Source organism: Schistocerca americana, chromosome 2 (assembly GCF_021461395.2).
Source record: "Schistocerca americana isolate TAMUIC-IGC-003095 chromosome 2, iqSchAmer2.1, whole genome shotgun sequence".
Taxonomy (NCBI): Eukaryota; Metazoa; Arthropoda; class Insecta; order Orthoptera; family Acrididae; genus Schistocerca; species Schistocerca americana.
The window spans coordinates 91,609,675-91,626,977 of record NC_060120.1 but is presented as its reverse complement, the minus strand read 5'-3'; the positions used below and the strand labels follow the sequence as shown (position 1 = coordinate 91,626,977).

At 48.5% G+C, this 17,303-nt stretch overlaps 28 non-coding genes across 28 annotated transcripts; 14 read left to right on the top strand and 14 right to left on the bottom strand.

The window, feature by feature from the left end:
* Positions 1-486: 486 nt before the first annotated feature.
* Trnap-ugg lies at positions 487-558 on the bottom strand. Its single transcript has one exon. It is a non-coding gene; the product is annotated as a tRNA-Pro (tRNA).
* A 557-nt stretch (positions 559-1,115) lies between these two features.
* Positions 1,116-1,187, top strand: Trnaq-uug. The gene has a single exon. It is a non-coding gene; the product is annotated as a tRNA-Gln (tRNA).
* Positions 1,188-1,694: 507 nt separating this feature from the next.
* Positions 1,695-1,766, bottom strand: Trnap-ugg. Its single transcript has one exon. It is a non-coding gene; the product is annotated as a tRNA-Pro (tRNA).
* A 557-nt stretch (positions 1,767-2,323) lies between these two features.
* Positions 2,324-2,399, top strand: Trnaq-uug. Its single transcript has one exon. It is a non-coding gene; the product is annotated as a tRNA-Gln (tRNA).
* Positions 2,400-2,902: 503 nt separating this feature from the next.
* Trnap-ugg lies at positions 2,903-2,974 on the bottom strand. The gene has a single exon. It is a non-coding gene; the product is annotated as a tRNA-Pro (tRNA).
* Positions 2,975-3,531: 557 nt separating this feature from the next.
* Trnaq-uug lies at positions 3,532-3,603 on the top strand. The gene has a single exon. It is a non-coding gene; the product is annotated as a tRNA-Gln (tRNA).
* Positions 3,604-4,110: 507 nt separating this feature from the next.
* On the bottom strand, positions 4,111-4,182 carry Trnap-ugg. The gene has a single exon. It is a non-coding gene; the product is annotated as a tRNA-Pro (tRNA).
* Positions 4,183-4,739: 557 nt separating this feature from the next.
* Positions 4,740-4,811, top strand: Trnaq-uug. Its single transcript has one exon. It is a non-coding gene; the product is annotated as a tRNA-Gln (tRNA).
* Positions 4,812-5,318: 507 nt separating this feature from the next.
* Trnap-ugg lies at positions 5,319-5,390 on the bottom strand. Its single transcript has one exon. It is a non-coding gene; the product is annotated as a tRNA-Pro (tRNA).
* A 557-nt stretch (positions 5,391-5,947) lies between these two features.
* On the top strand, positions 5,948-6,019 carry Trnaq-uug. The gene has a single exon. It is a non-coding gene; the product is annotated as a tRNA-Gln (tRNA).
* A 507-nt stretch (positions 6,020-6,526) lies between these two features.
* Trnap-ugg lies at positions 6,527-6,598 on the bottom strand. Its single transcript has one exon. It is a non-coding gene; the product is annotated as a tRNA-Pro (tRNA).
* Positions 6,599-7,155: 557 nt separating this feature from the next.
* Positions 7,156-7,227, top strand: Trnaq-uug. The gene has a single exon. It is a non-coding gene; the product is annotated as a tRNA-Gln (tRNA).
* Positions 7,228-7,734: 507 nt separating this feature from the next.
* On the bottom strand, positions 7,735-7,806 carry Trnap-ugg. The gene has a single exon. It is a non-coding gene; the product is annotated as a tRNA-Pro (tRNA).
* Positions 7,807-8,363: 557 nt separating this feature from the next.
* Trnaq-uug lies at positions 8,364-8,435 on the top strand. Its single transcript has one exon. It is a non-coding gene; the product is annotated as a tRNA-Gln (tRNA).
* Positions 8,436-8,942: 507 nt separating this feature from the next.
* On the bottom strand, positions 8,943-9,014 carry Trnap-ugg. Its single transcript has one exon. It is a non-coding gene; the product is annotated as a tRNA-Pro (tRNA).
* A 557-nt stretch (positions 9,015-9,571) lies between these two features.
* On the top strand, positions 9,572-9,643 carry Trnaq-uug. Its single transcript has one exon. It is a non-coding gene; the product is annotated as a tRNA-Gln (tRNA).
* Positions 9,644-10,150: 507 nt separating this feature from the next.
* Trnap-ugg lies at positions 10,151-10,222 on the bottom strand. Its single transcript has one exon. It is a non-coding gene; the product is annotated as a tRNA-Pro (tRNA).
* A 557-nt stretch (positions 10,223-10,779) lies between these two features.
* Trnaq-uug lies at positions 10,780-10,851 on the top strand. Its single transcript has one exon. It is a non-coding gene; the product is annotated as a tRNA-Gln (tRNA).
* A 507-nt stretch (positions 10,852-11,358) lies between these two features.
* On the bottom strand, positions 11,359-11,430 carry Trnap-ugg. Its single transcript has one exon. It is a non-coding gene; the product is annotated as a tRNA-Pro (tRNA).
* Positions 11,431-11,987: 557 nt separating this feature from the next.
* Trnaq-uug lies at positions 11,988-12,059 on the top strand. Its single transcript has one exon. It is a non-coding gene; the product is annotated as a tRNA-Gln (tRNA).
* Positions 12,060-12,566: 507 nt separating this feature from the next.
* Trnap-ugg lies at positions 12,567-12,638 on the bottom strand. The gene has a single exon. It is a non-coding gene; the product is annotated as a tRNA-Pro (tRNA).
* Positions 12,639-13,195: 557 nt separating this feature from the next.
* Trnaq-uug lies at positions 13,196-13,267 on the top strand. Its single transcript has one exon. It is a non-coding gene; the product is annotated as a tRNA-Gln (tRNA).
* A 507-nt stretch (positions 13,268-13,774) lies between these two features.
* On the bottom strand, positions 13,775-13,846 carry Trnap-ugg. The gene has a single exon. It is a non-coding gene; the product is annotated as a tRNA-Pro (tRNA).
* A 557-nt stretch (positions 13,847-14,403) lies between these two features.
* On the top strand, positions 14,404-14,475 carry Trnaq-uug. The gene has a single exon. It is a non-coding gene; the product is annotated as a tRNA-Gln (tRNA).
* Positions 14,476-14,982: 507 nt separating this feature from the next.
* On the bottom strand, positions 14,983-15,054 carry Trnap-ugg. The gene has a single exon. It is a non-coding gene; the product is annotated as a tRNA-Pro (tRNA).
* Positions 15,055-15,611: 557 nt separating this feature from the next.
* Trnaq-uug lies at positions 15,612-15,683 on the top strand. The gene has a single exon. It is a non-coding gene; the product is annotated as a tRNA-Gln (tRNA).
* Positions 15,684-16,190: 507 nt separating this feature from the next.
* Trnap-ugg lies at positions 16,191-16,262 on the bottom strand. Its single transcript has one exon. It is a non-coding gene; the product is annotated as a tRNA-Pro (tRNA).
* Positions 16,263-16,819: 557 nt separating this feature from the next.
* Positions 16,820-16,891, top strand: Trnaq-uug. Its single transcript has one exon. It is a non-coding gene; the product is annotated as a tRNA-Gln (tRNA).
* The last annotated feature ends 412 nt before the right edge of the window (positions 16,892-17,303 follow it).

Genomic DNA, 17,303 nt, shown 5'->3' with positions numbered 1-17,303 from the left:
CCGTCACTACAATTCACTTTGGAGGTGTGGCGGTGGGACTTGTAGTCCCGTACCACCCACTGACGGTGATAGTACTACATGAGTCAGGCAGAAGAATTTTGCCTAACATGGGCAGGTGAAGGTGTGGCGGTGGGACTTGTTAACGGGATGTAAGGGGTTCAACTGCGAGAAGACGACCTCAGCTGTTCCTCCCCGCAGGAATGACATCTCACCGTTTTGGGTGCTGCATGCGCATGCATTTACCAAACTTGCATGCGATGTACTAGTTCCTGGGGAACGAATAGAATCGTTGTACGTGCCAGTCTTTACGTATAGATATAAGTAAGCGGAGACGGCTTAATCCTGCCACGTAGATTGCTTTCCATAAGACGCACCTGAGAGTCTCATGGGCCGGTGGCCCGACATGCAGTTTGTCCTGCTGCATGGCTTACTTTCAGAGACTCGCAAGTTTATCGTAGTGCTGGGTTGTCGCGAAAGTGAAAAGTAGGGCCTGTCCGGGATTTGAACCCGGGACCTCCTGCACCCAAAGCAGGAATCATACCCCTAGACCAACAGGCCGCACAAGTAAGCAAGTCTGCACCCCTCCACCTACTGAGATCTTGCCGCACTTGCTAGTTGCAGCATCCTAGCTGGACCATTTTCTCAAAGAGGTTTCTTAATCTGACACCTACAACATGCGCTGTGCTGAACACCAGTGTATGTGAATGCTGAAAGAGCTGCTTGAGTTGTGTGACAGTATTTCGACCGTGTGAAGTGCAAATGTTATCGTGACACGAACAATCCGCCCACTACGTAGCGTTCTGTGTCAGCACGCAGTTTTCGACAGTACTCTGTGTCCATAGCTGTTTTCATAGCTAGGCTGCTTCCAGCACGAAGCATCCGCCATACGAAAGTGGCTGTTTCGCGATTTTGATTACCTGATCCTTCGACATCACTTCATGTACGAATACTGGCAAGAATTCCCGCTACATTCGAAGGTGCTCCTTCCACTTCCAGCCTACTTGGTTGCTTCATTAGCCACGCAAACACTTCCTGAGGACCATACGTGTAATAACATCGCATCTTATCGGCTTAATTACATGATACCACTGAATTTACGAGCGCTACAGGCATCCGGTTCCATGGTGTAATGGTTAGCACTCTGGACTTTGAATCCAGCGATCCGAGTTCGAGTCTCGGTGGAACCTGCCGCTGTGTTTTGCGATCGTTTCTAGAAATGTGTACGAGCCGGTGGTTGGAATTGTATATGCAGAAATTTAACTAGGATCATGAAATGCAAAGTGTTAATAGCAGTCCACACGTGAGTGGGGAGCGCTCCAAATGCTTATGCTTTTGCTACTAGGATTAATAACGAGACGTAAGGGGTTCAACTGCGAGAAGACGACCTCAGCTGTTCCTCCCCGCAGGAAAGACATCTCACCGTTTTGGGTGCTGCATGCGCATGCATTTACCAAACTTGCATGCGATGTACTAGTTCCTGGGGAACGAATAGAATCGTTGTACGTGCCAGTCTTTACGTATAGATATAAGTAAGCGGAGACGGCTTAATCCTGCCACGTAGATTGCTTTCCATAAGACGCACCTGAGAGTCTCATGGGCCGGTGGCCCGACATGCAGTTTGTCCTGCTGCATGCCTTACTTTCAGAGACTCGCAAGTTTATCGTAGTGCTGGGTTGTCGCGAAAGTGAAAAGTAGGGCCTGTCCGGGATTTGAACCCGGGACCTCCTGCACCCAAAGCAGGAATCATACCCCTAGACCAACAGGCCGCACAAGTAAGCAAGTCTGCACCCCTCCACCTACTGAGATCTTGCCGCACTTGCTAGTTGCAGCATCCTAGCTGGACCATTTTCTCAAAGAGGTTTCTTAATCTGACACCTACAACATGCGCTGTGCTGAACACCAGTGTATGTGAATGCTGAAAGAGCTGCTTGAGTTGTGTGACAGTATTTCGACCGTGTGAAGTGCAAATGTTATCGTGACACGAACAATCCGCCCACTACGTAGCGTTCTGTGTCAGCACGCAGTTTTCGACAGTACTCTGTCCCCATAGCTGTTTTCATAGCTAGGCTGCTTCCAGCACGAAGCATCCGCCATACGAAAGTGGCTGTTTCGCGATTTTGATTACCTGATCCTTCGACATCACTTCATGTACGAATACTGGCAAGAATTCCCGCTACATTCGAAGGTGCTCCTTCCACTTCCAGCCTACTTGGTTGCTTCATTAGCCACGCAAACACTTCCTGAGGACCATACGTGTAATAACATCGCATCTTATCGGCTTAATTACATGATACCACTGAATTTAAGAGCGCTACAGGCATCCGGTTCCATGGTGTAATGGTTAGCACTCTGGACTTTGAATCCAGCGATCCGAGTTCGAGTCTCGGTGGAACATGCCGCTGTGTTTTGCGATCGTTTCTAGAAATGTGTACGAGCCGGTGGTTGGAATTGTATATGCAGAAATTTAACTAGGATCATGAAATGCAAAGTGTTAATAGCAGTCCACACGTGAGTGGGGAGCGCTCCAAATGCTTATGCTTTTGCTACTAGGATTAATAACGAGACGTAAGGGGTTCAACTGCGAGAAGACGACCTCAGCTGTTCCTCCCCGCAGGAAAGACATCTCACCGTTTTGGGTGCTGCATGCGCATGCATTTACCAAACTTGCATGCGATGTACTAGTTCCTGGGGAACGAATAGAATCGTTGTACGTGCCAGTCTTTACGTATAGATATAAGTAAGCGGAGACGGCTTAATCCTGCCACGTAGATTGCTTTCCATAAGACGCACCTGAGAGTCTCATGGGCCGGTGGCCCGACATGCAGTTTGTCCTGCTGCATGGCTTACTTTCAGAGACTCGCAAGTTTATCGTAGTGCTGGGTTGTCGCGAAAGTGAAAAGTAGGGCCTGTCCGGGATTTGAACCCGGGACCTCCTGCACCCAAAGCAGGAATCATACCCCTAGACCAACAGGCCGCACAAGTAAGCAAGTCTGCACCCCTCCACCTACTGAGATCTTGCCGCACTTGCTAGTTGCAGCATCCTAGCTGGACCATTTTCTCAAAGAGGTTTCTTAATCTGACACCTACAACATGCGCTGTGCTGAACACCAGTGTATGTGAATGCTGAAAGAGCTGCTTGAGTTGTGTGACAGTATTTCGACCGTGTGAAGTGCAAATGTTATCGTGACACGAACAATCCGCCCACTACGTAGCGTTCTGTGTCAGCACGCAGTTTTCGACAGTACTCTGTGTCCATAGCTGTTTTCATAGCTAGGCTGCTTCCAGCACGAAGCATCCGCCATACGAAAGTGGCTGTTTCGCGATTTTGATTACCTGATCCTTCGACATCACTTCATGTACGAATACTGGCAAGAATTCCCGCTACATTCGAAGGTGCTCCTTCCACTTCCACCCTACTTGGTTGCTTCATTAGCCACGCAAACACTTCCTGAGGACCATACGTGTAATAACATCGCATCTTATCGGCTTAATTACATGATACCACTGAATTTACGAGCGCTACAGGCATCCGGTTCCATGGTGTAATGGTTAGCACTCTGGACTTTGAATCCAGCGATCCGAGTTCGAGTCTCGGTGGAACCTGCCGCTGTGTTTTGCGATCGTTTCTAGAAATGTGTACGAGCCGGTGGTTGGAATTGTATATGCAGAAATTTAACTAGTATCATGAAATGCAAAGTGTTAATAGCAGTCCACACGTGAGTGGGGAGCGCTCCAAATGCTTATGCTTTTGCTACTAGGATTAATAACGAGACGTAAGGGGTTCAACTGCGAGAAGACGACCTCAGCTGTTCCTCCCCGCAGGAAAGACATCTCACCGTTTTGGGTGCTGCATGCGCATGCATTTACCAAACTTGCATGCGATGTACTAGTTCCTGGGGAACGAATAGAATCGTTGTACGTGCCAGTCTTTACGTATAGATATAAGTAAGCGGAGACGGCTTAATCCTGCCACGTAGATTGCTTTCCATAAGACGCACCTGAGAGTCTCATGGGCCGGTGGCCCGACATGCAGTTTGTCCTGCTGCATGGCTTACTTTCAGAGACTCGCAAGTTTATCGTAGTGCTGGGTTGTCGCGAAAGTGAGAAGTAGAGCCTGTCCGGGATTTGAACCCGGGACCTCCTGCACCCAAAGCAGGAATCATACCCCTAGACCAACAGGCCGCACAAGTAAGCAAGTCTGCACCCCTCCACCTACTGAGATCTTGCCGCACTTGCTAGTTGCAGCATCCTAGCTGGACCATTTTCTCAAAGAGGTTTCTTAATCTGACACCTACAACATGCGCTGTGCTGAACACCAGTGTATGTGAATGCTGAAAGAGCTGCTTGAGTTGTGTGACAGTATTTCGACCGTGTGAAGTGCAAATGTTATCGTGACACGAACAATCCGCCCACTACGTAGCGTTCTGTGTCAGCACGCAGTTTTCGACAGTACTCTGTGTCCATAGCTGTTTTCATAGCTAGGCTGCTTCCAGCACGAAGCATCCGCCATACGAAAGTGGCTGTTTCGCGATTTTGATTACCTGATCCTTCGACATCACTTCATGTACGAATACTGGCAAGAATTCCCGCTACATTCGAAGGTGCTCCTTCCACTTCCACCCTACTTGGTTGCTTCATTAGCCACGCAAACACTACCTGAGGACCATACGTGTAATAACATCGCATCTTATCGGCTTAATTACATGATACCACTGAATTTACGAGCGCTACAGGCATCCGGTTCCATGGTGTAATGGTTAGCACTCTGGACTTTGAATCCAGCGATCCGAGTTCGAGTCTCGGTGGAACCTGACGCTGTGTTTTGCGATCGTTTCTAGAAATGTGTACGAGCCGGTGGTTGGAATTGTATATGCAGAAATTTAACTAGGATCATGAAATGCAAAGTGTTAATAGCAGTCCACACGTGAGTGGGGAGCGCTCCAAATGCTTATGCTTTTGCTACTAGGATTAATAACGAGACGTAAGGGGTTCAACTGCGAGAAGACGACCTCAGCTGTTCCTCCCCGCAGGAAAGACATCTCACCGTTTTGGGTGCTGCATGCGCATGCATTTACCAAACTTGCATGCGATGTACTAGTTCCTGGGGAACGAATAGAATCGTTGTACGTGCCAGTCTTTACGTATAGATATAAGTAAGCGGAGACGGCTTAATCCTGCCACGTAGATTGCTTTCCATAAGACGCACCTGAGAGTCTCATGGGCCGGTGGCCCGACATGCAGTTTGTCCTGCTGCATGGCTTACTTTCAGAGACTCGCAAGTTTATCGTAGTGCTGGGTTGTCGCGAAAGTGAAAAGTAGGGCCTGTCCGGGATTTGAACCCGGGACCTCCTGCACCCAAAGCAGGAATCATACCCCTAGACCAACAGGCCGCACAAGTAAGCAAGTCTGCACCCCTCCACCTACTGAGATCTTGCCGCACTTGCTAGTTGCAGCATCCTAGCTGGACCATTTTCTCAAAGAGGTTTCTTAATCTGACACCTACAACATGCGCTGTGCTGAACACCAGTGTATGTGAATGCTGAAAGAGCTGCTTGAGTTGTGTGACAGTATTTCGACCGTGTGAAGTGCAAATGTTATCGTGACACGAACAATCCGCCCACTACGTAGCGTTCTGTGTCAGCACGCAGTTTTCGACAGTACTCTGTGTCCATAGCTGTTTTCATAGCTAGGCTGCTTCCAGCACGAAGCATCCGCCATACGAAAGTGGCTGTTTCGCGATTTTGATTACCTGATCCTTCGACATCACTTCATGTACGAATACTGGCAAGAATTCCCGCTACATTCGAAGGTGCTCCTTCCACTTCCAGCCTACTTGGTTGCTTCATTAGCCACGCAAACACTTCCTGAGGACCATACGTGTAATAACATCGCATCTTATCGGCTTAATTACATGATACCACTGAATTTACGAGCGCTACAGGCATCCGGTTCCATGGTGTAATGGTTAGCACTCTGGACTTTGAATCCAGCGATCCGAGTTCGAGTCTCGGTGGAACCTGACGCTGTGTTTTGCGATCGTTTCTAGAAATGTGTACGAGCCGGTGGTTGGAATTGTATATGCAGAAATTTAACTAGGATCATGAAATGCAAAGTGTTAATAGCAGTCCACACGTGAGTGGGGAGCGCTCCAAATGCTTATGCTTTTGCTACTAGGATTAATAACGAGACGTAAGGGGTTCAACTGCGAGAAGACGACCTCAGCTGTTCCTCCCCGCAGGAAAGACATCTCACCGTTTTGGGTGCTGCATGCGCATGCATTTACCAAACTTGCATGCGATGTACTAGTTCCTGGGGAACGAATAGAATCGTTGTACGTGCCAGTCTTTACGTATAGATATAAGTAAGCGGAGACGGCTTAATCCTGCCACGTAGATTGCTTTCCATAAGACGCACCTGAGAGTCTCATGGGCCGGTGGCCCGACATGCAGTTTGTCCTGTTGCATGGCTTACTTTCAGAGACTCGCAAGTTTATCGTAGTGCTGGGTTGTCGCGAAAGTGAGAAGTAGAGCCTGTCCGGGATTTGAACCCGGGACCTCCTGCACCCAAAGCAGGAATCATACCCCTAGACCAACAGGCCGCACAAGTAAGCAAGTCTGCACCCCTCCACCTACTGAGATCTTGCCGCACTTGCTAGTTGCAGCATCCTAGCTGGACCATTTTCTCAAAGAGGTTTCTTAATCTGACACCTACAACATGCGCTGTGCTGAACACCAGTGTATGTGAATGCTGAAAGAGCTGCTTGAGTTGTGTGACAGTATTTCGACCGTGTGAAGTGCAAATGTTATCGTGACACGAACAATCCGCCCACTACGTAGCGTTCTGTGTCAGCACGCAGTTTTCGACAGTACTCTGTGTCCATAGCTGTTTTCATAGCTAGGCTGCTTCCAGCACGAAGCATCCGCCATACGAAAGTGGCTGTTTCGCGATTTTGATTACCTGATCCTTCGACATCACTTCATGTACGAATACTGGCAAGAATTCCCGCTACATTCGAAGGTGCTCCTTCCACTTCCACCCTACTTGGTTGCTTCATTAGCCACGCAAACACTACCTGAGGACCATACGTGTAATAACATCGCATCTTATCGGCTTAATTACATGATACCACTGAATTTACGAGCGCTACAGGCATCCGGTTCCATGGTGTAATGGTTAGCACTCTGGACTTTGAATCCAGCGATCCGAGTTCGAGTCTCGGTGGAACCTGACGCTGTGTTTTGCGATCGTTTCTAGAAATGTGTACGAGCCGGTGGTTGGAATTGTATATGCAGAAATTTAACTAGGATCATGAAATGCAAAGTGTTAATAGCAGTCCACACGTGAGTGGGGAGCGCTCCAAATGCTTATGCTTTTGCTACTAGGATTAATAACGAGACGTAAGGGGTTCAACTGCGAGAAGACGACCTCAGCTGTTCCTCCCCGCAGGAAAGACATCTCACCGTTTTGGGTGCTGCATGCGCATGCATTTACCAAACTTGCATGCGATGTACTAGTTCCTGGGGAACGAATAGAATCGTTGTACGTGCCAGTCTTTACGTATAGATATAAGTAAGCGGAGACGGCTTAATCCTGCCACGTAGATTGCTTTCCATAAGACGCACCTGAGAGTCTCATGGGCCGGTGGCCCGACATGCAGTTTGTCCTGCTGCATGCCTTACTTTCAGAGACTCGCAAGTTTATCGTAGTGCTGGGTTGTCGCGAAAGTGAAAAGTAGGGCCTGTCCGGGATTTGAACCCGGGACCTCCTGCACCCAAAGCAGGAATCATACCCCTAGACCAACAGGCCGCACAAGTAAGCAAGTCTGCACCCCTCCACCTACTGAGATCTTGCCGCACTTGCTAGTTGCAGCATCCTAGCTGGACCATTTTCTCAAAGAGGTTTCTTAATCTGACACCTACAACATGCGCTGTGCTGAACACCAGTGTATGTGAATGCTGAAAGAGCTGCTTGAGTTGTGTGACAGTATTTCGACCGTGTGAAGTGCAAATGTTATCGTGACACGAACAATCCGCCCACTACGTAGCGTTCTGTGTCAGCACGCAGTTTTCGACAGTACTCTGTGTCCATAGCTGTTTTCATAGCTAGGCTGCTTCTAGCACGAAGCATCCGCCATACGAAAGTGGCTGTTTCGCGATTTTGATTACCTGATCCTTCGACATCACTTCATGTACGAATACTGGCAAGAATTCCCGCTACATTCGAAGGTGCTCCTTCCACTTCCAGCCTACTTGGTTGCTTCATTAGCCACGCAAACACTTCCTGAGGACCATACGTGTAATAACATCGCATCTTATCGGCTTAATTACATGATACCACTGAATTTACGAGCGCTACAGGCATCCGGTTCCATGGTGTAATGGTTAGCACTCTGGACTTTGAATCCAGCGATCCGAGTTCGAGTCTCGGTGGAACCTGCCGCTGTGTTTTGCGATCGTTTCTAGAAATGTGTACGAGCCGGTGGTTGGAATTGTATATGCAGAAATTTAACTAGGATCATGAAATGCAAAGTGTTAATAGCAGTCCACACGTGAGTGGGGAGCGCTCCAAATGCTTATGCTTTTGCTACTAGGATTAATAACGAGACGTAAGGGGTTCAACTGCGAGAAGACGACCTCAGCTGTTCCTCCCCGCAGGAAAGACATCTCACCGTTTTGGGTGCTGCATGCGCATGCATTTACCAAACTTGCATGCGATGTACTAGTTCCTGGGGAACGAATAGAATCGTTGTACGTGCCAGTCTTTACGTATAGATATAAGTAAGCGGAGACGGCTTAATCCTGCCACGTAGATTGCTTTCCATAAGACGCACCTGAGAGTCTCATGGGCCGGTGGCCCGACATGCAGTTTGTCCTGCTGCATGGCTTACTTTCAGAGACTCGCAAGTTTATCGTAGTGCTGGGTTGTCGCGAAAGTGAAAAGTAGGGCCTGTCCGGGATTTGAACCCGGGACCTCCTGCACCCAAAGCAGGAATCATACCCCTAGACCAACAGGCCGCACAAGTAAGCAAGTCTGCACCCCTCCACCTACTGAGATCTTGCCGCACTTGCTAGTTGCAGCATCCTAGCTGGACCATTTTCTCAAAGAGGTTTCTTAATCTGACACCTACAACATGCGCTGTGCTGAACACCAGTGTATGTGAATGCTGAAAGAGCTGCTTGAGTTGTGTGACAGTATTTCGACCGTGTGAAGTGCAAATGTTATCGTGACACGAACAATCCGCCCACTACGTAGCGTTCTGTGTCAGCACGCAGTTTTCGACAGTACTCTGTGTCCATAGCTGTTTTCATAGCTAGGCTGCTTCCAGCACGAAGCATCCGCCATACGAAAGTGGCTGTTTCGCGATTTTGATTACCTGATCCTTCGACATCACTTCATGTACGAATACTGGCAAGAATTCCCGCTACATTCGAAGGTGCTCCTTCCACTTCCACCCTACTTGGTTGCTTCATTAGCCACGCAAACACTTCCTGAGGACCATACGTGTAATAACATCGCATCTTATCGGCTTAATTACATGATACCACTGAATTTACGAGCGCTACAGGCATCCGGTTCCATGGTGTAATGGTTAGCACTCTGGACTTTGAATCCAGCGATCCGAGTTCGAGTCTCGGTGGAACCTGCCGCTGTGTTTTGCGATCGTTTCTAGAAATGTGTACGAGCCGGTGGTTGGAATTGTATATGCAGAAATTTAACTAGTATCATGAAATGCAAAGTGTTAATAGCAGTCCACACGTGAGTGGGGAGCGCTCCAAATGCTTATGCTTTTGCTACTAGGATTAAAAACGAGACGTAAGGGGTTCAACTGCGAGAAGACGACCTCAGCTGTTCCTCCCCGCAGGAAAGACATCTCACCGTTTTGGGTGCTGCATGCGCATGCATTTACCAAACTTGCATGCGATGTACTAGTTCCTGGGGAACGAATAGAATCGTTGTACGTGCCAGTCTTTACGTATAGATATAAGTAAGCGGAGACGGCTTAATCCTGCCACGTAGATTGCTTTCCATAAGACGCACCTGAGAGTCTCATGGGCCGGTGGCCCGACATGCAGTTTGTCCTGCTGCATGGCTTACTTTCAGAGACTCGCAAGTTTATCGTAGTGCTGGGTTGTCGCGAAAGTGAGAAGTAGAGCCTGTCCGGGATTTGAACCCGGGACCTCCTGCACCCAAAGCAGGAATCATACCCCTAGACCAACAGGCCGCACAAGTAAGCAAGTCTGCACCCCTCCACCTACTGAGATCTTGCCGCACTTGCTAGTTGCAGCATCCTAGCTGGACCATTTTCTCAAAGAGGTTTCTTAATCTGACACCTACAACATGCGCTGTGCTGAACACCAGTGTATGTGAATGCTGAAAGAGCTGCTTGAGTTGTGTGACAGTATTTCGACCGTGTGAAGTGCAAATGTTATCGTGACACGAACAATCCGCCCACTACGTAGCGTTCTGTGTCAGCACGCAGTTTTCGACAGTACTCTGTGTCCATAGCTGTTTTCATAGCTAGGCTGCTTCCAGCACGAAGCATCCGCCATACGAAAGTGGCTGTTTCGCGATTTTGATTACCTGATCCTTCGACATCACTTCATGTACGAATACTGGCAAGAATTCCCGCTACATTCGAAGGTGCTCCTTCCACTTCCACCCTACTTGGTTGCTTCATTAGCCACGCAAACACTACCTGAGGACCATACGTGTAATAACATCGCATCTTATCGGCTTAATTACATGATACCACTGAATTTACGAGCGCTACAGGCATCCGGTTCCATGGTGTAATGGTTAGCACTCTGGACTTTGAATCCAGCGATCCGAGTTCGAGTCTCGGTGGAGCCTGACGCTGTGTTTTGCGATCGTTTCTAGAAATGTGTACGAGCCGGTGGTTGGAATTGTATATGCAGAAATTTAACTAGGATCATGAAATGCAAAGTGTTAATAGCAGTCCACACGTGAGTGGGGAGCGCTCCAAATGCTTATGCTTTTGCTACTAGGATTAATAACGAGACGTAAGGGGTTCAACTGCGAGAAGACGACCTCAGCTGTTCCTCCCCGCAGGAAAGACATCTCACCGTTTTGGGTGCTGCATGCGCATGCATTTACCAAACTTGCATGCGATGTACTAGTTCCTGGGGAACGAATAGAATCGTTGTACGTGCCAGTCTTTACGTATAGATATAAGTAAGCGGAGACGGCTTAATCCTGCCACGTAGATTGCTTTCCATAAGACGCACCTGAGAGTCTCATGGGCCGGTGGCCCGACATGCAGTTTGTCCTGCTGCATGCCTTACTTTCAGAGACTCGCAAGTTTATCGTAGTGCTGGGTTGTCGCGAAAGTGAAAAGTAGGGCCTGTCCGGGATTTGAACCCGGGACCTCCTGCACCCAAAGCAGGAATCATACCCCTAGACCAACAGGCCGCACAAGTAAGCAAGTCTGCACCCCTCCACCTACTGAGATCTTGCCGCACTTGCTAGTTGCAGCATCCTAGCTGGACCATTTTCTCAAAGAGGTTTCTTAATCTGACACCTACAACATGCGCTGTGCTGAACACCAGTGTATGTGAATGCTGAAAGAGCTGCTTGAGTTGTGTGACAGTATTTCGACCGTGTGAAGTGCAAATGTTATCGTGACACGAACAATCCGCCCACTACGTAGCGTTCTGTGTCAGCACGCAGTTTTCGACAGTACTCTGTGTCCATAGCTGTTTTCATAGCTAGGCTGCTTCCAGCACGAAGCATCCGCCATACGAAAGTGGCTGTTTCGCGATTTTGATTACCTGATCCTTCGACATCACTTCATGTACGAATACTGGCAAGAATTCCCGCTACATTCGAAGGTGCTCCTTCCACTTCCAGCCTACTTGGTTGCTTCATTAGCCACGCAAACACTTCCTGAGGACCATACGTGTAATAACATCGCATCTTATCGGCTTAATTACATGATACCACTGAATTTACGAGCGCTACAGCCATCCGGTTCCATGGTGTAATGGTTAGCACTCTGGACTTTGAATCCAGCGATCCGAGTTCGAGTCTCGGTGGAACCTGACGCTGTGTTTTGCGATCGTTTCTAGAAATGTGTACGAGCCGGTGGTTGGAATTGTATATGCAGAAATTTAACTAGGATCATGAAATGCAAAGTGTTAATAGCAGTCCACACGTGAGTGGGGAGCGCTCCAAATGCTTATGCTTTTGCTACTAGGATTAATAACGAGACGTAAGGGGTTCAACTGCGAGAAGACGACCTCAGCTGTTCCTCCCCGCAGGAAAGACATCTCACCGTTTTGGGTGCTGCATGCGCATGCATTTACCAAACTTGCATGCGATGTACTAGTTCCTGGGGAACGAATAGAATCGTTGTACGTGCCAGTCTTTACGTATAGATATAAGTAAGCGGAGACGGCTTAATCCTGCCACGTAGATTGCTTTCCATAAGACGCACCTGAGAGTCTCATGGGCCGGTGGCCCGACATGCAGTTTGTCCTGTTGCATGGCTTACTTTCAGAGACTCGCAAGTTTATCGTAGTGCTGGGTTGTCGCGAAAGTGAGAAGTAGAGCCTGTCCGGGATTTGAACCCGGGACCTCCTGCACCCAAAGCAGGAATCATACCCCTAGACCAACAGGCCGCACAAGTAAGCAAGTCTGCACCCCTCCACCTACTGAGATCTTGCCGCACTTGCTAGTTGCAGCATCCTAGCTGGACCATTTTCTCAAAGAGGTTTCTTAATCTGACACCTACAACATGCGCTGTGCTGAACACCAGTGTATGTGAATGCTGAAAGAGCTGCTTGAGTTGTGTGACAGTATTTCGACCGTGTGAAGTGCAAATGTTATCGTGACACGAACAATCCGCCCACTACGTAGCGTTCTGTGTCAGCACGCAGTTTTCGACAGTACTCTGTGTCCATAGCTGTTTTCATAGCTAGGCTGCTTCCAGCACGAAGCATCCGCCATACGAAAGTGGCTGTTTCGCGATTTTGATTACCTGATCCTTCGACATCACTTCATGTACGAATACTGGCAAGAATTCCCGCTACATTCGAAGGTGCTCCTTCCACTTCCACCCTACTTGGTTGCTTCATTAGCCACGCAAACACTACCTGAGGACCATACGTGTAATAACATCGCATCTTATCATCTTAATTACATGATACCACTGAATTTACGAGCGCTACAGGCATCCGGTTCCATGGTGTAATGGTTAGCACTCTGGACTTTGAATCCAGCGATCCGAGTTCGAGTCTCGGTGGAACCTGACGCTGTGTTTTGCGATCGTTTCTAGAAATGTGTACGAGCCGGTGGTTGGAATTGTATATGCAGAAATTTAACTAGGATCATGAAATGCAAAGTGTTAATAGCAGTCCACACGTGAGTGGGGAGCGCTCCAAATGCTTATGCTTTTGCTACTAGGATTAATAACGAGACGTAAGGGGTTCAACTGCGAGAAGACGACCTCAGCTGTTCCTCCCCGCAGGAAAGACATCTCACCGTTTTGGGTGCTGCATGCGCATGCATTTACCAAACTTGCATGCGATGTACTAGTTCCTGGGGAACGAATAGAATCGTTGTACGTGCCAGTCTTTACGTATAGATATAAGTAAGCGGAGACGGCTTAATCCTGCCACGTAGATTGCTTTCCATAAGACGCACCTGAGAGTCTCATGGGCCGGTGGCCCGACATGCAGTTTGTCCTGCTGCATGCCTTACTTTCAGAGACTCGCAAGTTTATCGTAGTGCTGGGTTGTCGCGAAAGTGAAAAGTAGGGCCTGTCCGGGATTTGAACCCGGGACCTCCTGCACCCAAAGCAGGAATCATACCCCTAGACCAACAGGCCGCACAAGTAAGCAAGTCTGCACCCCTCCACCTACTGAGATCTTGCCGCACTTGCTAGTTGCAGCATCCTAGCTGGACCATTTTCTCAAAGAGGTTTCTTAATCTGACACCTACAACATGCGCTGTGCTGAACACCAGTGTATGTGAATGCTGAAAGAGCTGCTTGAGTTGTGTGACAGTATTTCGACCGTGTGAAGTGCAAATGTTATCGTGACACGAACAATCCGCCCACTACGTAGCGTTCTGTGTCAGCACGCAGTTTTCGACAGTACTCTGTGTCCATAGCTGTTTTCATAGCTAGGCTGCTTCCAGCACGAAGCATCCGCCATACGAAAGTGGCTGTTTCGCGATTTTGATTACCTGATCCTTCGACATCACTTCATGTACGAATACTGGCAAGAATTCCCGCTACATTCGAAGGTGCTCCTTCCACTTCCAGCCTACTTGGTTGCTTCATTAGCCACGCAAACACTTCCTGAGGACCATACGTGTAATAACATCGCATCTTATCGGCTTAATTACATGATACCACTGAATTTACGAGCGCTACAGCCATCCGGTTCCATGGTGTAATGGTTAGCACTCTGGACTTTGAATCCAGCGATCCGAGTTCGAGTCTCGGTGGAACCTGACGCTGTGTTTTGCGATCGTTTCTAGAAATGTGTACGAGCCGGTGGTTGGAATTGTATATGCAGAAATTTAACTAGGATCATGAAATGCAAAGTGTTAATAGCAGTCCACACGTGAGTGGGGAGCGCTCCAAATGCTTATGCTTTTGCTACTAGGATTAATAACGAGACGTAAGGGGTTCAACTGCGAGAAGACGACCTCAGCTGTTCCTCCCCGCAGGAAAGACATCTCACCGTTTTGGGTGCTGCATGCGCATGCATTTACCAAACTTGCATGCGATGTACTAGTTCCTGGGGAACGAATAGAATCGTTGTACGTGCCAGTCTTTACGTATAGATATAAGTAAGCGGAGACGGCTTAATCCTGCCACGTAGATTGCTTTCCATAAGACGCACCTGAGAGTCTCATGGGCCGGTGGCCCGACATGCAGTTTGTCCTGCTGCATGGCTTACTTTCAGAGACTCGCAAGTTTATCGTAGTGCTGGGTTGTCGCGAAAGTGAAAAGTAGGGCCTGTCCGGGATTTGAACCCGGGACCTCCTGCACCCAAAGCAGGAATCATACCCCTAGACCAACAGGCCACACAAGCAAGCAAGTCTGCACCCCTCCACCTACTGAGATCTTGCCGCACTTGCTAGTTGCAGCATCCTAGCTGGACCATTTTCTCATAGAGGTTTCTTAATCTGACACCTACAACATGCGCTGTGCTGAACACCAGTGTATGTGAATGCTGAAAGAGCTGCTTGAGTTGTGTGACAGTATTTCGACCGTGTGAAGTGCAAATGTTATCGTGACACGAACAATCCGCCCACTACGTAGCGTTCTGTGTCAGCACGCAGTTTTCGACAGTACTCTGTGTCCATAGCTGTTTTCATAGCTAGGCTGCTTCCAGCACGAAGCATCCGCCATACGAAAGTGGCTGTTTCGCGATTTTGATTACCTGATCCTTCGACATCACTTCATGTACGAATACTGGCAAGAATTCCCGCTACATTCGAAGGTGCTCCTTCCACTTCCACCCTACTTGGTTGCTTCATTAGCCACGCAAACACTACCTGAGGACCATACGTGTAATAACATCGCATCTTATCGGCTTAATTACATGATACCACTGAATTTACGAGCGCTACAGGCATCCGGTTCCATGGTGTAATGGTTAGCACTCTGGACTTTGAATCCAGCGATCCGAGTTCGAGTCTCGGTGGAACCTGACGCTGTGTTTTGCGATCGTTTCTAGAAATGTGTACGAGCCGGTGGTTGGAATTGTATATGCAGAAATTTAACTAGGATCATGAAATGCAAAGTGTTAATAGCAGTCCACACGTGAGTGGGGAGCGCTCCAAATGCTTATGCTTTTGCTACTAGGATTAATAACGAGACGTAAGGGGTTCAACTGCGAGAAGACGACCTCAGCTGTTCCTCCCCGCAGGAAAGACATCTCACCGTTTTGGGTGCTGCATGCGCATGCATTTACCAAACTTGCATGCGATGTACTAGTTCCTGGGGAACGAATAGAATCGTTGTACGTGCCAGTCTTTACGTATAGATATAAGTAAGCGGAGACGGCTTAATCCTGCCACGTAGATTGCTTTCCATAAGACGCACCTGAGAGTCTCATGGGCCGGTGGCCCGACATGCAGTTTGTCCTGCTGCATGGCTTACTTTCAGAGACTCGCAAGTTTATCGTAGTGCTGGGTTGTCGCGAAAGTGAAAAGTAGGGCCTGTCCGGGATTTGAACCCGGGACCTCCTGCACCCAAAGCAGGAATCATACCCCTAGACCAACAGGCCACACAAGCAAGCAAGTCTGCACCCCTCCACCTACTGAGATCTTGCCGCACTTGCTAGTTGCAGCATCCTAGCTGGACCATTTTCTCATAGAGGTTTCTTAATCTGACACCTACAACATGCGCTGTGCTGAACACCAGTGTATGTGAATGCTGAAAGAGCTGCTTGAGTTGTGTGACAGTATTTCGACCGTGTGAAGTGCAAATGTTATCGTGACACGAACAATCCGCCCACTACGTAGCGTTCTGTGTCAGCACGCAGTTTTCGACAGTACTCTGTGTCCATAGCTGTTTTCATAGCTAGGCTGCTTCCAGCACGAAGCATCCGCCATACGAAAGTGGCTGTTTCGCGATTTTGATTACCTGATCCTTCGACATCACTTCATGTACGAATACTGGCAAGAATTCCCGCTACATTCGAAGGTGCTCCTTCCACTTCCACCCTACTTGGTTGCTTCATTAGCCACGCAAACACTTCCTGAGGACCATACGTGTAATAACATCGCATCTTATCGGCTTAATTACACGATACCACTGAATTTATGAGCGCTACAGGCATCCGGTTCCATGGTGTAATTGTTAGCACTCTGGACTTTGAATCCAGCGATGCGAGTTCGAGTCTCGGTGGAACCTGACGCTGTGTTTTGCGATCGTTTCTAGAAATGTGTACGAGCCGGTGGTTGTAATTGTATATGCAGAAATTTAACTAGGATCATGAAATGCAAAGTGTTAATAGCAGTCCACACGTGAGTGGGGAGCGCTCCAAATGCTTATGCTTTTGCTACTAGGATTAATAACGAGACGTAAGGGGTTCAACTGCGAGAAGACGACCTCAGCTGTTCCTCCCCGCAGGAAAGACATCTCACCGTTTTGGGTGCTGCATGCGCATGCATTTACCAAACTTGCATGCGATGTACTAGTTCCTGGGGAACGAATAGAATCGTTGTACGTGCCAGTCTTTACGTATAGATATAAGTAAGCGGAGACGGCTTAATCCTGCCACGTAGATTGCTTTCCATAAGACGCACCTGAGAGTCTCATGGGC